The sequence below is a fragment of the Coturnix japonica genome, chromosome 4 (assembly GCF_054131305.1).
Source record: "Coturnix japonica strain WE chromosome 4, WE-NBRP24, whole genome shotgun sequence".
Lineage (NCBI taxonomy): Eukaryota > Metazoa > Chordata > Aves > Galliformes > Phasianidae > Coturnix > Coturnix japonica.
In genome coordinates this window covers 22,309,302-22,323,129 of record NC_140666.1, presented here as the reverse complement: position 1 = coordinate 22,323,129, position 13,828 = coordinate 22,309,302, and the positions used below count along the sequence as shown (strand labels likewise).

At 37.7% G+C, this 13,828-nt stretch overlaps 1 protein-coding gene across 4 annotated transcripts in view; it reads right to left on the bottom strand.

Annotated features, from left to right (window-relative positions):
* The window catches only part of TENM1 (teneurin transmembrane protein 1), a 782,075-nt gene that overhangs the window by 755,220 nt on the left and 13,027 nt on the right, over positions 1–13,828 (bottom strand). The gene's annotated exons all lie outside the window — the stretch shown is intronic.

The following is a 13,828-nucleotide window of genomic DNA, read 5'->3' as shown; positions in this document are numbered from 1 at the left end:
GGTATCAAGTTTTTTACAAAATTCTTATGACTGAAGCCAAAATTGTGTCTCTTTTGCAAGGTTCCTTAACAAGTTATGTCCACAGACCCAGGAATGGAAACTACTTGTTGGTTTCTGGTAGTTTTTGATTGCCCTATGATTTGATTTTGCCCTTTCCCATTGTTGCAGAAGGCTCTCAAAGTGAATAATAGTTATTATGGAAATTTGTTGAACCTAAGCTTTCAAAAAGCTATACATCAATACCCCTAAAATCTTTACATAATTCCTCTATAACACAGCACAGAACTTCCAGACTCTAACACACATAGGGAAAAAAAAAACTCCATGGTGCCTTAAACTTTGAGATCCAATCTTTGAACAAAGGCATAAATGAGCAAATCACACCAAAAAACACATGCAAAAGCCCCACAACAAATACAAGTTTTCACAAATACAACAACTGTAGACAAATGGCCATTTGTATGTATATTTTAGATGTGATTAGGGTGAAATTCATGCTTTGTGTATTGGATGTTTGTGTACATGGCTTCATCTCTATCCGCACAAAACCCTTTGAAGTAATCACAAATGCTGAAGTAATGCTAAAATCAAAGTCCTACATTCATAATTACCCAACAGTACTGCAACTGCAAATTCTCACCCAAACCAACACCGAGATACATAGATCAGTTTGATGGTTTACATTTTAGAGACAAATATAGACCCAACAGGTAAGCTCACAGATAATTGAAGGACATGGCAGGGATGAGCACACTGAGGTTACTATATTAAAAGTTTCTAGATAGCCCTTGTGAAATTCATTTCCTTATAGGTATAAATGTGGAACGCTTCTTACAGCATAGATCCTTCTGTCATCAATCAGTTTTAACACTTTTCCCTTTCTTAAAAGAAGTTCAGCAGATTTCATTAAAAATTGAGTTTCCACCTTCCCCATCTCGGCAAAGCTAACACCTTTTCATTGCAGTTAGTTTCCTGAGATCACTTACATTCAAAGAGAAAGTGAGTAAACAGTGGATATGGCCTATCACTGCCTGGGGGTCTTCCCGTATTAGTTTCATATTCCTCATATTTGCTCTTCAAGTACAGTCTACCTTCTTGTTCCCAAATTGATGATAAAAATGTCAACTCTTAAGAAAGGATTTCCCATCACACCACTGAATTACAACTGATCTGAATAACTCCTATGCCCCTCCTTTTTCTCCCCCCTCCTCTCCAAAGATCCAGTCTTCTCAATTCTTTGACTTGAAGCAACGACTTCCATTATCTCCTGGGCATCAGGCTCTGACACGCTCTCTCCTTCTCCCCGTTGATTTCTAGAACTACCTGACTTACATGCCTGCTCACCCAGCTGCCTTTTCATTTTCCACATCATGTACTGAAATAGTTTTAGTGCTATATTTCCCTTCAATTCCCTCTGCCATATGCTGAAGACCATGTGCCTCCACAGTTGAGCTACTTATATAAAGGTCTGCCTTTAAGTCCTCTGCCTAGACATCTGTCAAAAAAAATGTTAGCTGCCCATTATATCCTTTTTCTACTCCTCCCTCATGTTCTTAAACTCTGCTTCCAAGTAGTGAAATAGTCCTTGAATCCTGTTCTTAAAGATTCCACTGGTTTTCAGCCAACAACACTTAACGTGAAAACAAATATTGTCAAGCACCCACTTGAGGGTAATATTATATCTTCACCTTCTCTGCACAGTTGTTGTTTTTTTTTTCATTAGCTTCTCTAATTCAAACACCTCAAATCCTGCATCAATAGCCATTTCTTTAGAGAAAAAGAAGGTAACTCGTCTTCTTTCAGCCCTCTCTCACCTTCTCCTCACAACCAAAGAATAAAGTCATATAGCCGCTCAACTTGAAGAGCAAACTGAAACCTGCAAAATCTAAAGAAGTTTAAAAAAAAAATATTTGGAATAAAATAAGACTTCAGTGGATAAGCTTAAATAAAATACCAGTTGAAAAGTCCTGACCCATGTATTGTGATTAGCAGCTGAACCAGATTTAGCAATACTTTGTATTCCTGCAATGATGATTGTTCTCTGTGTATATCTATCAGGCAGTACTTTAAGCCATGTGCAAAACAGAACTGTTTTATTTTACACAGCAGGACAAACAAACCCTGATATTACCTCCTCCTGCTAGCTCCAACCTCAGTAAGAAACAGCTTTGTTTCTGAGCTCCCTTCCCTTCTGTGACCAAACACTTCCCACAATGAGAAAAACACTTAAAAAGCTTCAAGACAAGAACATGTTAAGGCAGAGATACATTTATAAAATCCCTATTTGCCAGAGCCATTTCCTTCATGGCAGTTTTTGAAGCCTGGGAGGAAAATAATTGCAGGGAATTCTAATAGGTGCTTATGGCTCAAAAATGATAATCAAAGGTTTTGATGTCCTTTAGGGTTGTATTTATTTACTAAGCAATCACCATAGGATAATTGTTATTCAAAATAAATAAGTAAAGTAAAATAAATAAGTATGGTTGCAAAAAACATGAATAGATGTTTCCATCATCTCTCCTTTTGTTACAATTGTCTTGGTAGATTCTGCTTGCTCAGAATACAGCCTTTATAGCATCGAAGCTCCCACTCTCCCCTTCCCCTCCAGCCCCAGCCAACAGCGTGCACTCCCATTTTTATGTTTAAGAGTGCATATCACTGACCTCTTGAATGCCAGTCAGGCACCATCTATGTATTCAAATATTTGACAGACATTCTCTAAATCAGAGTTTGTTTGCTTTAGTGACTTCTTATGGGAAAGGAAATGCATAAAGTGGAAGCTAAAGCAATACGATTTTAGCAGTTTTATTTTAACAAGTAAGTTTTGTTTTACTCATCTCTGTATCTTGCCCAAGGCAGTGCAGTTTTAATCTACATGTGCATTAGTGCCCTCAAAGCATAAAGACACCTGGAAGTGTTAAGTATCAGGCTTAGAAAGTGAAACACTAAATGACTTGACAGGCACCTCAAGCAAGGAGAAGCAAACCATCTGGGGACAAGCTACAGATAGATGGACTACATTTTGTCATTACCCATGAGCCCAGATGCTGAAGTTGTTTAGACTAATTCTACTTTGACATCAGCAGTTTTCATTTTGTACTGTGCTTCAGGCTATTAAAACTTTGGAAGATTCAGTGCACCTGGAATATCTAAATGGGAGTAGTGGGTTGTATAGGAATAGTACAGTTAATAAGGCAATGGTCTTAATAAGGCTCCTAGGCAAGCACGCAACTGCTTCACCTTTAACTCATCAACAGAACCCAGTAAAATCCTTAGAGACATGAAAAATAAATATATTTTAAAAATAAAATTTCTGTGGAACTCATCACTTGGGACAGAATTTCATTCTGCTAGAAGTCAGTTTAGGTAGGCACCATAGAATGTTCTACATCACGGGTGTCCAACTTTTTTCTTGCCTGAGCTGTGTATATATAACTTATGAGGGAGGGAAAGGAAAGGAAAGGAAAGGAAAGGAAAGGAAAGGAAAGGAAAGGAAAGGAAAGGAAAGGAAAGGAAAGGAAAGGAAAGGAAAGGAAAGGAAAGGAAAGGAAAGGAAGAAGGGAGAGAGATAGAAGAGAGAGAGAGCGCATAATAAAACAATGAAACTAGTGGGATATGTAACCTTGTTTTTGTGGAACCAGCACATCAGTCTGGTTCAATGACAGTGGTTGCAACTCTCAGCCAGTTCTCAAGGTGCTTGTCAGAGATTTTTGATGACATTTTACTTCTTCTGTACTTTATCCAAAACAGTGGGATGTACACAAATGTACAAATGCCAAAAAGCACTGACATGAATAAAGCAGATTGTGAAGTGAGGGATATTTTTCTCTGCTAAGATAGGGCTTATAGAAGTCTGGTAAAAAGACACAATCAAATTTTTGAGTTGAATGTCTGATTGCAACTCTATTCCATTTGAAATTTTGCTGGTAATATATTTGGCAACTGAAAATGAAGCCACAAATATACTGAAAAACTCATGATCTTCTCACAGTCTAGAAGCCTATTCTCAGATTCCCTTATCAAAATAGAAATGGCCAAGTATTTCTCACTGTTCACAGGACTACATAGCAAAATGCGCAAAATTATTCACTATCACTTCAGTCAGTGCTGCCCTGAACCCTCCTTGTGCCCTGCTTTCAGTCCAGTCGGTGCCCATTGAACACCATTGTGTGGCTGTGAGCAATGAGTGCATGCCCAGGGCTGGGCTGCTCAGCAGAACAGAGCTGCCACCCACTGGAATGGGGCTGGGACCAGCCGCAGGATAAGCTGGACCAGACCACATTCAGCCTGTGGGATGGACATACCTGTTTACACCATCTGGTTGTAAGAATGATTTACTGAACAACACACAATACTGGACACTTGGTAAAAGTAAACTAGATTATATATGTTTCTCTGTAGCTGAACTCTGCTGAAGATATGTTGATAGAAGGTTTCTTTCAAAGAATACTTAAGATAACGCACAAAACAAGCTCCATGAGAACTTTGCATTTGACTCTGATATTTCAAATACAACAGCTTTCTATAAGAGAAAGGGTAAGAAGAACTGAAGAATTTAGACATTTCTCCTAGCAGAAACATTATCCTCAGTTTATTCAGCTGATAGGATCATTATAATGACCTACTGTCAACACCAAGTGTATCATCTCTTGTAAGCCCAAATGCAGTGAGCAATTTTTCTTTGAAAGATGCTCATTTTTGTCCTGGCTCCAGCTAAGAGCTTACGGCACCCTTGAGACAGGAGTAAAGAAAAGGCGGGGGGGGGGGGGGGAGGGGGGAGGAAGAAAAAAAAATCCAAGCTACTATTTCTTGCCAAAGAGTCATAAAATAGAACTAAGATGGAAAAATTATTAGTTCCCATCCTGCTCTACTTGCTGCTTATGTGGAATTGTTCCCTATGGCACATTATGGAGTGTTGCATCCAGGCTCGTTTTAAGTGTTCAGCTCAATTTCAGCCATGAAACTGCAGCTAACGAATAATCTCCTTTGGTTTATTTTTATCACATTCTCAAGTATGCATTAAAATTAGCATAATTGATGGTGTAATTAAGGACGTCAGCACAGCTCTGAATATGGGGTTTGCTAGTTAACATGTATTCCATGCTGGTTGGGTGTTAGAATAAGATTTTCTCCTGAAAGCTTTCTGCCAACATGACATCGGATTACTTTAAAGACACATTTAATTCCTAATCATTATCCAGCGGGTTATAAGATGCTGTGCTAGCTTTTATAGTTACATCCATAGGGTCCCACATGATACCTGTTTTTTCTCTTTGAATGGTAAGGACACAAGAGCCTGCTCCAGTTCCATGTATTCATTTGTGTACATAAAATTCAGCCAAGCCGTAAATTGAGTGTACATAAAATTGAGTCAAGCCGTAAAGATGGGTTCTCTTTATTCCTCTTTAGTATATGTCCATCAACACTAGGAAAACAGCACTGTCACCTCAACAAGCCTAGCACTTTCCAGTTGCCCACACAAGTGTCCAAGCTTAAGCACCTGCCATTTGACAACAATTCAGGCTGTAGCTGAGTGACAGGGAAGAGCTAAGGAACATTATCACTTTAAGAAGCAGAGGCAGAAAATCTAAAATTTGTCCTAGAGGAATGGTAGGGCTCCACCAGGAAAGTAATGTGGTCAATAGTCTAGCTCTACATCAGTGCACATAGATTGGGAAATAAGCAAGAGGAGATGAAAAACATGGTACAACTAGAAAACTAGGACCTATCACAGAAACATTGTGGGATGAATTACATACTATGTAATTCATATATGAATGGGATACTATGATCGAGGGCTACAAGATTTTTAGAAGGAATAGAAAGAGCAAGAAGGGCAGGGGAACAGACCTCTACTTTAAGAAGTGGATGAATTGCAGAGTTACCTTTGTGAAAGAGCCATGACCTGTCTGAGAGCTTGTGAATTAAAATTAGGAGCCAGATCAATAAAGGACATCTAGTGGTGAGGGAGTACTACAAGTCACCTGAAACAAGACCTTCTTTACTCAGCTACAAAAGGAATTGTGCTCACAGGCTCTCATACTGATGCAGAATATCAACCTCCCAGACATCTACTTAGAAAACAACACAGCAAGCTGGAAGCAATCCAAGAGACTTCTAGAATCTGTTGAAGATAAATTTCTCACTCAGGTATTGGACAGAGCAACCAGAGGTCCTGTTGCTCACCAGTGTTTGGAAGTGATCATTAAAGAGGTTAAGACTGGAGACAGCCCAGGTTGTAGCAACCAGAGGTGTGGCAGCAAGGCAAGTTCTGCCTTCGTAGGGCCCCCATCTGGAGTACTGTGTTAAGGCCTAGGACCCCCAGCACAAGGAAGATAACTAAGCTTTCAGAGCAGGTCCTAAGAAGGTCACAAAGATAACTGAAGGGCTGGAGCACTTCTGATAAGAAGAAAGGTTGATGGAGCTTTGCTAATTCAGCTTGGAGAAGAGAAGGTTCCAGGGAGATCCCAGTGTGACCTTCTAATACTTGAAGGGAGCTTATAAACAGCATAGAGACCAATTTTTTTTAATGTGCAGATAGTGATAGGACAATAGGGAATTACTTTAAACTAAAAAAGGGGAGATTTGGACTAGATGTTAGGAAAAAATTATTTACACAGAGCATGGTGAGGCACTGAAATATGTTATCCAGAGAAGTTGTGGTAGTCCCATCCGTGGAAGCATTCAAGGCCAGGCTTGATGGGGCCCCTCGGCAACCTTATCCACTGCAGAGGTGTTGGAAGAAGATGATCTTTAATGTCCCTTGCAAACTAAGCCTTCTCTCCTGAGGTTAGGAGAGTTGTGTGCTCAACAGACATTAGGTGAAGAGACCAACTTCCTTTTCATACGTGCCCTGTATCATTAGGATTCCAGGGACCAGTGATGAAGTGCAGCTAATATCAGATTAAGGTATAAAACTATTTATTGTTTCTAAATACAAAAAGCAAAGGAAGACTTGAGAATAACCAAAAGGGTAAAGTATATGTTGATCTCAGGTTGAAGTGCTTATGAAATAAGTTCAGAACTATGGCTTACTTGGTACCGATCAGATCTGTAGGATCTCTGTATCTCTAGAAGATAATTGCAATAAGAGAAGATTTTAGTCAAGGATAACATACAAGAAAAGCAAGTTAAATTGCAAAGAATAGATCTCTCTTTCTGCACTAATATACAAAGCTTAATAGTTCTTAATGAGAGTTAATGGAAGACATCCATTTCTAAGTTGTTAATTCAATGAGAGATGCTCCACAAGTCTAGAAATCTTATGTGAAGCAGAAAGGGAAGTTTTATATCTCTACAGTTCTTCACTGAGTATGAGTTTATGACTTTATGCTCAAAAGACTTGAAGGGATGACTTTGTTTTAACATAGCTTATACGAATGTTAGAATATAATTTTAACATGGCACTTGTTGATTTCCTGGTATGTAAACCATGCAGATGAATTTGTTTGTGCTTGTGATTTGGCACAATTCCATTATCATTTTCCATTTCATTCTTTCAAATGTCCCTCTGCTGCATTTCATCTACCTTACAGATCTTCTCTTTCAGCTTCTTTTGCACGAATACATTACAAAAGATACCTTACCTGTTTTATACTTCAAAATATCTTTGAAACAAAGAGAGAAGAAGATAAAAGAGGATAAAAAACATCAGAAGCAGGCCTTGATAACGAAGCAGACTTTGAAGATTTGATAGAAATACAGCACAATACTTTTCTAACAGATTTTTAATTTAAAATCTCACATTAAAACAGAATAATTACTAGACCCAGTGGCAACGTGGGAAGACACAAGGCTTATATATGAATCTGCAGAATGCCTCAGTGGTATTGCTTACTTTCCTCTTCCTTTTACTTTAATAACATTTCAGCTATATAATGATTCTGGTAACAACAGGCTTTGGGAAGTTTTCGGAAAATGTAATCAATCTCTACAAAATTGAATTGGTCAAGCAGTGCAAGTTATATCAAGAAATGCTCTTTGGTAAATATATTGGAGCTTCATTTGAATATAGTTTAAACTAACAGATATTTCTAAAATGTGTAAGTTATAGGTTTATCTTGAATTTCTTACAGATAGAGAAATGTAGTACAAGAATTCTCTTTCAGGTCTACCTTAAAATAAGAGCAAAGCCGCTTTTGGCATTCATATCCTCACCTGACAGTTAATAGCTGCCTAAATGTGATTTGCAGTTAGTAGTTATTAAGAAAACATCACATCTCTCTTGGTAACAAGAATTAAGAGCATAGGTCATGGAGGTCATGAGTTTCTATATAACTCAAAGGCAATTATAAATTTACTTGAGTTACCTTGGATTACTTCAGAATTAAAGCATTAATGAATTCACATGTAAGGTAGTATTTTCAAATGAATCATGATCATTTGAGAGATAAGTCATTGGGATAACAAAAAGAAAACATCACATGAGAGGAACATCAATGCAGTCAAAGAGGAGCTTACAACTTACTGAATTGGGACCTCCCTTACGGTCCATTAACCTCAATGCATCAAATGTCTGCATGTTTCAATTGACTCTGAATCAGGCAGACTTGAAATGCAGCCTAACTAAGTAGGAAAAATAATGTCTAGTTAACCTATAAGAAGGATCTTATCTCCTCAGAAGACCAAATCCTAAGAAGCGAGGTATAATTTCAACAGATGTGGGTATGTATTGGGTTAGTTCATCTTAGTTGATTTGACTCAGGAAAAATAAGTTCTAGTTCACTTTAGAAATGTCAAACCTTCTCATTTCTTACTGCTTTTTAAAAACAATGCATATATTTTAAAACAAACATTCTGTATTAACAAACAAGTCTGTATTAATTTCTATCTTATGCCTAAATCTCATTTGCATGTACGTATTGCAGTGCCAGTAAGTTTGAGTAGAGACAAGTGTGTAGGCAAATAAATGTAGCTTGTTCTGTGTTAAATGAAAATAGGAACAGTGAAGAGTTACAATAATAGACAAAGTTAAGAAAAAGCACTTCATCTACATTTTCTTTACAGCTATGTATAGTCAGATCTCTCTGTATGAATTTACAGTCCACAGATACTAGCATAATCCGTTATTACGTACAACTATCTTTCTGTCTACAATTCTGGATGTAAACTAGGAAAAATGCCTGAAATAATATGTACAAGTCGAAGGCTACAGCACTGAATAACAAGAATGACAAAGTGAAAGTACTGAAGATGTGATTGACTGACAACCGCTGAGAAAACTTTGGAAGAAAAAAGGGATGTGGAAACAAGGAGACAAGAAAAAAAGAAAGTACTCCTGATCACTTCCAGTATGTATATACCAATAAAATGCTTAAAAATAACCAACATGCTGTCATCTTACACTTCCTAAAGCAGTTTCTAGTGTGCATTCTGACAGCTATAAATCAAAGAGATCTGCTATTTGGCATTAAAATCTAGAAACCAAATTGTACACTGCCAGCATAAATGTACCAAAAGTAGTGAGAGCTGGAAAGCAATATGTCAACTTGTCCACACAGTACTCTAACCTGAATATTTTGTTTAGATGTGTGTCGCATAGACAAGTGGGAAATAGTTTAAAGGAATATAGCCCTTCTAGTGAAATACTTCAATGTAATTACAAATCTGTTATCCACTGCTGTGGATTATATAGCTGTCTAGTACACCTGAAATGGACAGATTTTTCAACTTATTTTTTAACCTCCATAATAGGGCAATACCCTACCCATCAGTTTTATTCTCCCTTCCAGATAAATGAGGCAATTACTCTATTAACTATTTCCTTGAGCAGCTATGTGATCTCTTTGCAGAGTCAGTTACAAATACAGTAATGATACAGCCTGACAAGCCGCTTGACTGCATGTTATTTAATGCTCAGAGGGCCACTAAGTGTGTAGTGAAATTTGTGCTCATAAGATAAACTAGTCAGCACTGGCAATTGTTTCATTCAGTATGTAAAGAGAATTCTTAGTTTACCTAAATCATCCCCAAGACAATGGCTTGACAGCATAGGCAAAGGAGAAAAGGACAGAAGCAGGGAGAGCACACAGGATAATGAAGAGACTTAACAACAGTATTAATTCAGACATGTCAGATAAGACCTGTACTCTAAAGCATTTGAGAGGGGCATTTCAGAGTGCTTCTACAGTTCTTGATATGGTTAGAAAAATCTGAAAAACAATTTTCAACATGGCTCCAGCAAGCGATTCCAAGCTGAGCTGATTGAGGACCACAGATCCAGGTTATCACTTATATTTATGAGAATCACAATTGGCAGTATTTTGTATTCAAATATGAAAGCAATACTATGTTTCAGTCAGCTTTCTGGTCAACACTGAAGAGCTTCATGTACCTTTGGCATCCTACTTGCAGAAGTTTTTACAGTATCTTGAGATTATTGCTTCACAATGGTGATTTTTCCACCATATTACAACAGTTACAGTTATACATATACACCCCAGGCACATACCAGTTAAACAGCTTGAGCTGTCAGTATAGGAGGAAAGAAATGAGGCAGACCTTTCCAGGCATCCATATGAACTTTGCAGTGTTGTTAAGAAAAAAAGACATTAAACACAGAGTCAGTACTTGCCTTACTTGATTGATTCACATTTGCTTTTGCCATTCCAAAATACAATATATATATTTGCTGTTGTTGTTAAAGATTGTGATGATCCTGAAAGAATAAAAATTGTATGGCTAGTATGTCTAGGATATTACATATATAACAGCAGTTGTAGAATGCCTCAGAATTGGTTCCACTTGGTCATTTATAACTACTATTCAGAGAAGTCAGAAAGAGGGGAAAATATGGATAAGAGGATTGAAGAGCTCTCTGGTAACTGAAAAAGACTAGGAAGATACTAGAAAGAAAGAAACAATTAAGTGGTGCATATATCTCTAGCATTTAGCTTTAAGCAACACGATGCATTTTGTGGTATTCTTTACATTCTGCTCCAAGATACAGTTTTTTCAAGAACACTGACCCATAAAAAATAAAATAAGCAACCTTCATTCAGTCATGTTCCAACCATCTTGCAAATAACTCACAGAGGAGAAAGGAATTACAAAGAAAACCATCAGAAGCTAGGTCACAGCGTCTCTTATGTGTTTGTATTACAGTATTTATCAACAAGAATGGATTAATTTTAGGTCATATTCCACTGAATTTGGTATTTGTATTATGAATAAGTTATCATGGAATTTTAATGCTTTGAATGTATTTTTATTCACATATCAGAGAGTTAGAAGTGCAGAAAATACTGCATTTGTCTATTCTTACAGCATTATAAACATAATCTCCTTTCTGTTGTAAGCTGTTTTCTTCCACTTTATTTATTATCTGGCACGCTTTGGTTTTGTATACTGGGTTACATCATTTTCTGGCAGCAGTTGAACTTTACATGATTTTTAATCTATTCTAAGGCTTTTACTGATACTGTAGTCAGTGCTCAACCAAACTATGAAAATTACAAAGCATTTTTAAGTAAAATTATGCTTTCTTTCTCAAGGCTACTTTAGCATCACTCTAAAATTATACTATTTCAAATGTAGTACCTCTGCAGCATACTCCCAAAGTTCTTTTAAGACATTAACTAATAAATCACATAATGTTTCATCAAGCTCTGTGCCTCTTGTATCTTTATACACTTTGGACCAGGCCAGAGTAAACAGAGGACAAACTTCTGCCTATTGTTATGCAGAACCATGTACTAAGAGCAGACTGAAATGGACTCCTACATTAATTTAATACTGCAAGGGTTTAACACAGACCTTCTCCCGCTCTGGCTGAGCAGTGAGGGCCCTGTGCTGTTAGCCCTGGGTCTGGCAGGAATCGGGTCACGTCTGAAGTCTTCAGCCTTGTCCAGGAAAGACTCTCAAGTCATGCAAATGTGAGATTTCCCACTTAAAGGGGAAATGAAAAGGTCACTGTTTCCAGCCTCTGAAAGAGGGTGAAGAAAGGAGAGAGGTCTTGAGGGAAGAGGAAAAAAAAAAAAAAAAAAAAAAAAGAAAAAAAAAAAGAGAGGAGAAGAGGTATCCCAGCCATGCAAGCACAGCCTGTCCCTCTAGGCATCGTATGGGCTCACAAACCCAGCGGCACTGGAAGAGGTTGACTCTAAAAGTGCATCCCCCTTCCAGTAACTTTAGCATCTGTAAAGTGTTCATTCCTGTGAGAATTTGAAATGAGCAGATTTAGTGATTACACTGTTTGGGTTTTTTCACCATACAAGGAGGCAAAAATACTCGGTAGTACTGATAGGCTTTGACCTTGGCAGTATTTGAAATAGTCTCCTGATACTAACAGCAAGTTCTGGTCTGTTGTGTCCAGCAATAATGAGCACTACCTTAAAAGAGCGCATATCGATTTTGCTGCCAGTTGTCAGCCCTTACTTATTCATTTAACAGCACTACAATAGGATCAACAGTGATGCAGCCATGCCACTCTGATCGTTGCAGTATGAACAAGAGTATAATACAGTGGCATATTTTGCATTTAAGCCATGGCTTAACAAAAAAAGAAAAGTTCCTTATTGTGTAGAAACAATTTATTCACTTAAGATTGATGGCAGTATCAAATAGAAAAAGAATAATTGGTCTTACTCTGGTTTTGCTTGAAAAAAACATTTCTCATGCTGTTGATCCAAATGAATTCAGAAATTTAAATATGAAGTATAGTAATTATTATAGTGCAATAATTATTAAAAATATAAGCAAGATCATTAGAAACTACTTGCTACTTTATTATTTTCACCATAGAGCATAAATTGACGATATATCTGCACTATGGGGGGTTTGTTAAGAGCGTGCTAACAAAAAGGTATTTGCATAAGGACATTGTATCCCCAATCAGGCAAGATAGAAGCTCTCACACCAAATTAAAATACTTTCTGAATACTAAAGTAAAGAGCTGAAATGCATTTCATATCAAATTATTAGCATCTTTAAATGGACATCTAAAACTATAAACAAAAAGGCTAATTTAGAGATTAAAACTACAGGCATGTACATTGCCCAAGCTCAGATGATTAACTGGAGCAACTCAGCTCCCCCTGCCCCTCACAGAAACTAGGGGAAGCCTGCCCACCAGGAAAGTCAGGGAACCAGGCTCTGAGCTGCGACCAGCACAGCGGATGTTCAAAGAACAGCTTGGCAAGAACAGGGATGATGGAGCAGTGATCATACCCAAAGTGACATCTGAGTGGTAGATTCAGAAAGGCAAGGGTGACAGCTCACCAGGACAGGCAATGGACTTGCTGGAATTAATCAGACACAGATCAGATCAACAGTGGTGCTTTTTGACATGCTGAGCATGTAAAGACCTCTCCCAAGCGCAGACCTCTCCTGTGCAAATGTTGAGAGATTAACATCTCTAGAGCTGCTAAAAGCACTGATGGTGTGGGAGAAAATGAAGAGTCATGAAGTTATCACACAGATTCATTAACCAACTGATTGGCGCTTTCCCATTGCTCCTGTCACGAAAAAGGACAGGAAGACAGATTCACATTTATCTTAAACAGTTCATAGAAGCAATTCTCAGGGAAAGTACATCTCCTCATCTCTGAAAGGTGTCTAGCACTAACGCATTTTGAAGATAGCTGGTGCTAACTGCGGAACGAGCAACTTTTATTAAGTACAGACTTTCTTACTAAGAAAACTTGGCATTTGCCAAGTACGTTTGGTATTTCCATTCTTAGTATAAGAGGTACAAATACTGGAAGTACAAATACTGGAGATATATTTAGAGAAAGAGCCTAAGAATCCAGAGAACTAATTTTTTTTCCTTTTTCCCCAAAGGACTTCTGTTTTGAAGTTTAAAGAAAATAATGCATCAAAAATAATACTTTAC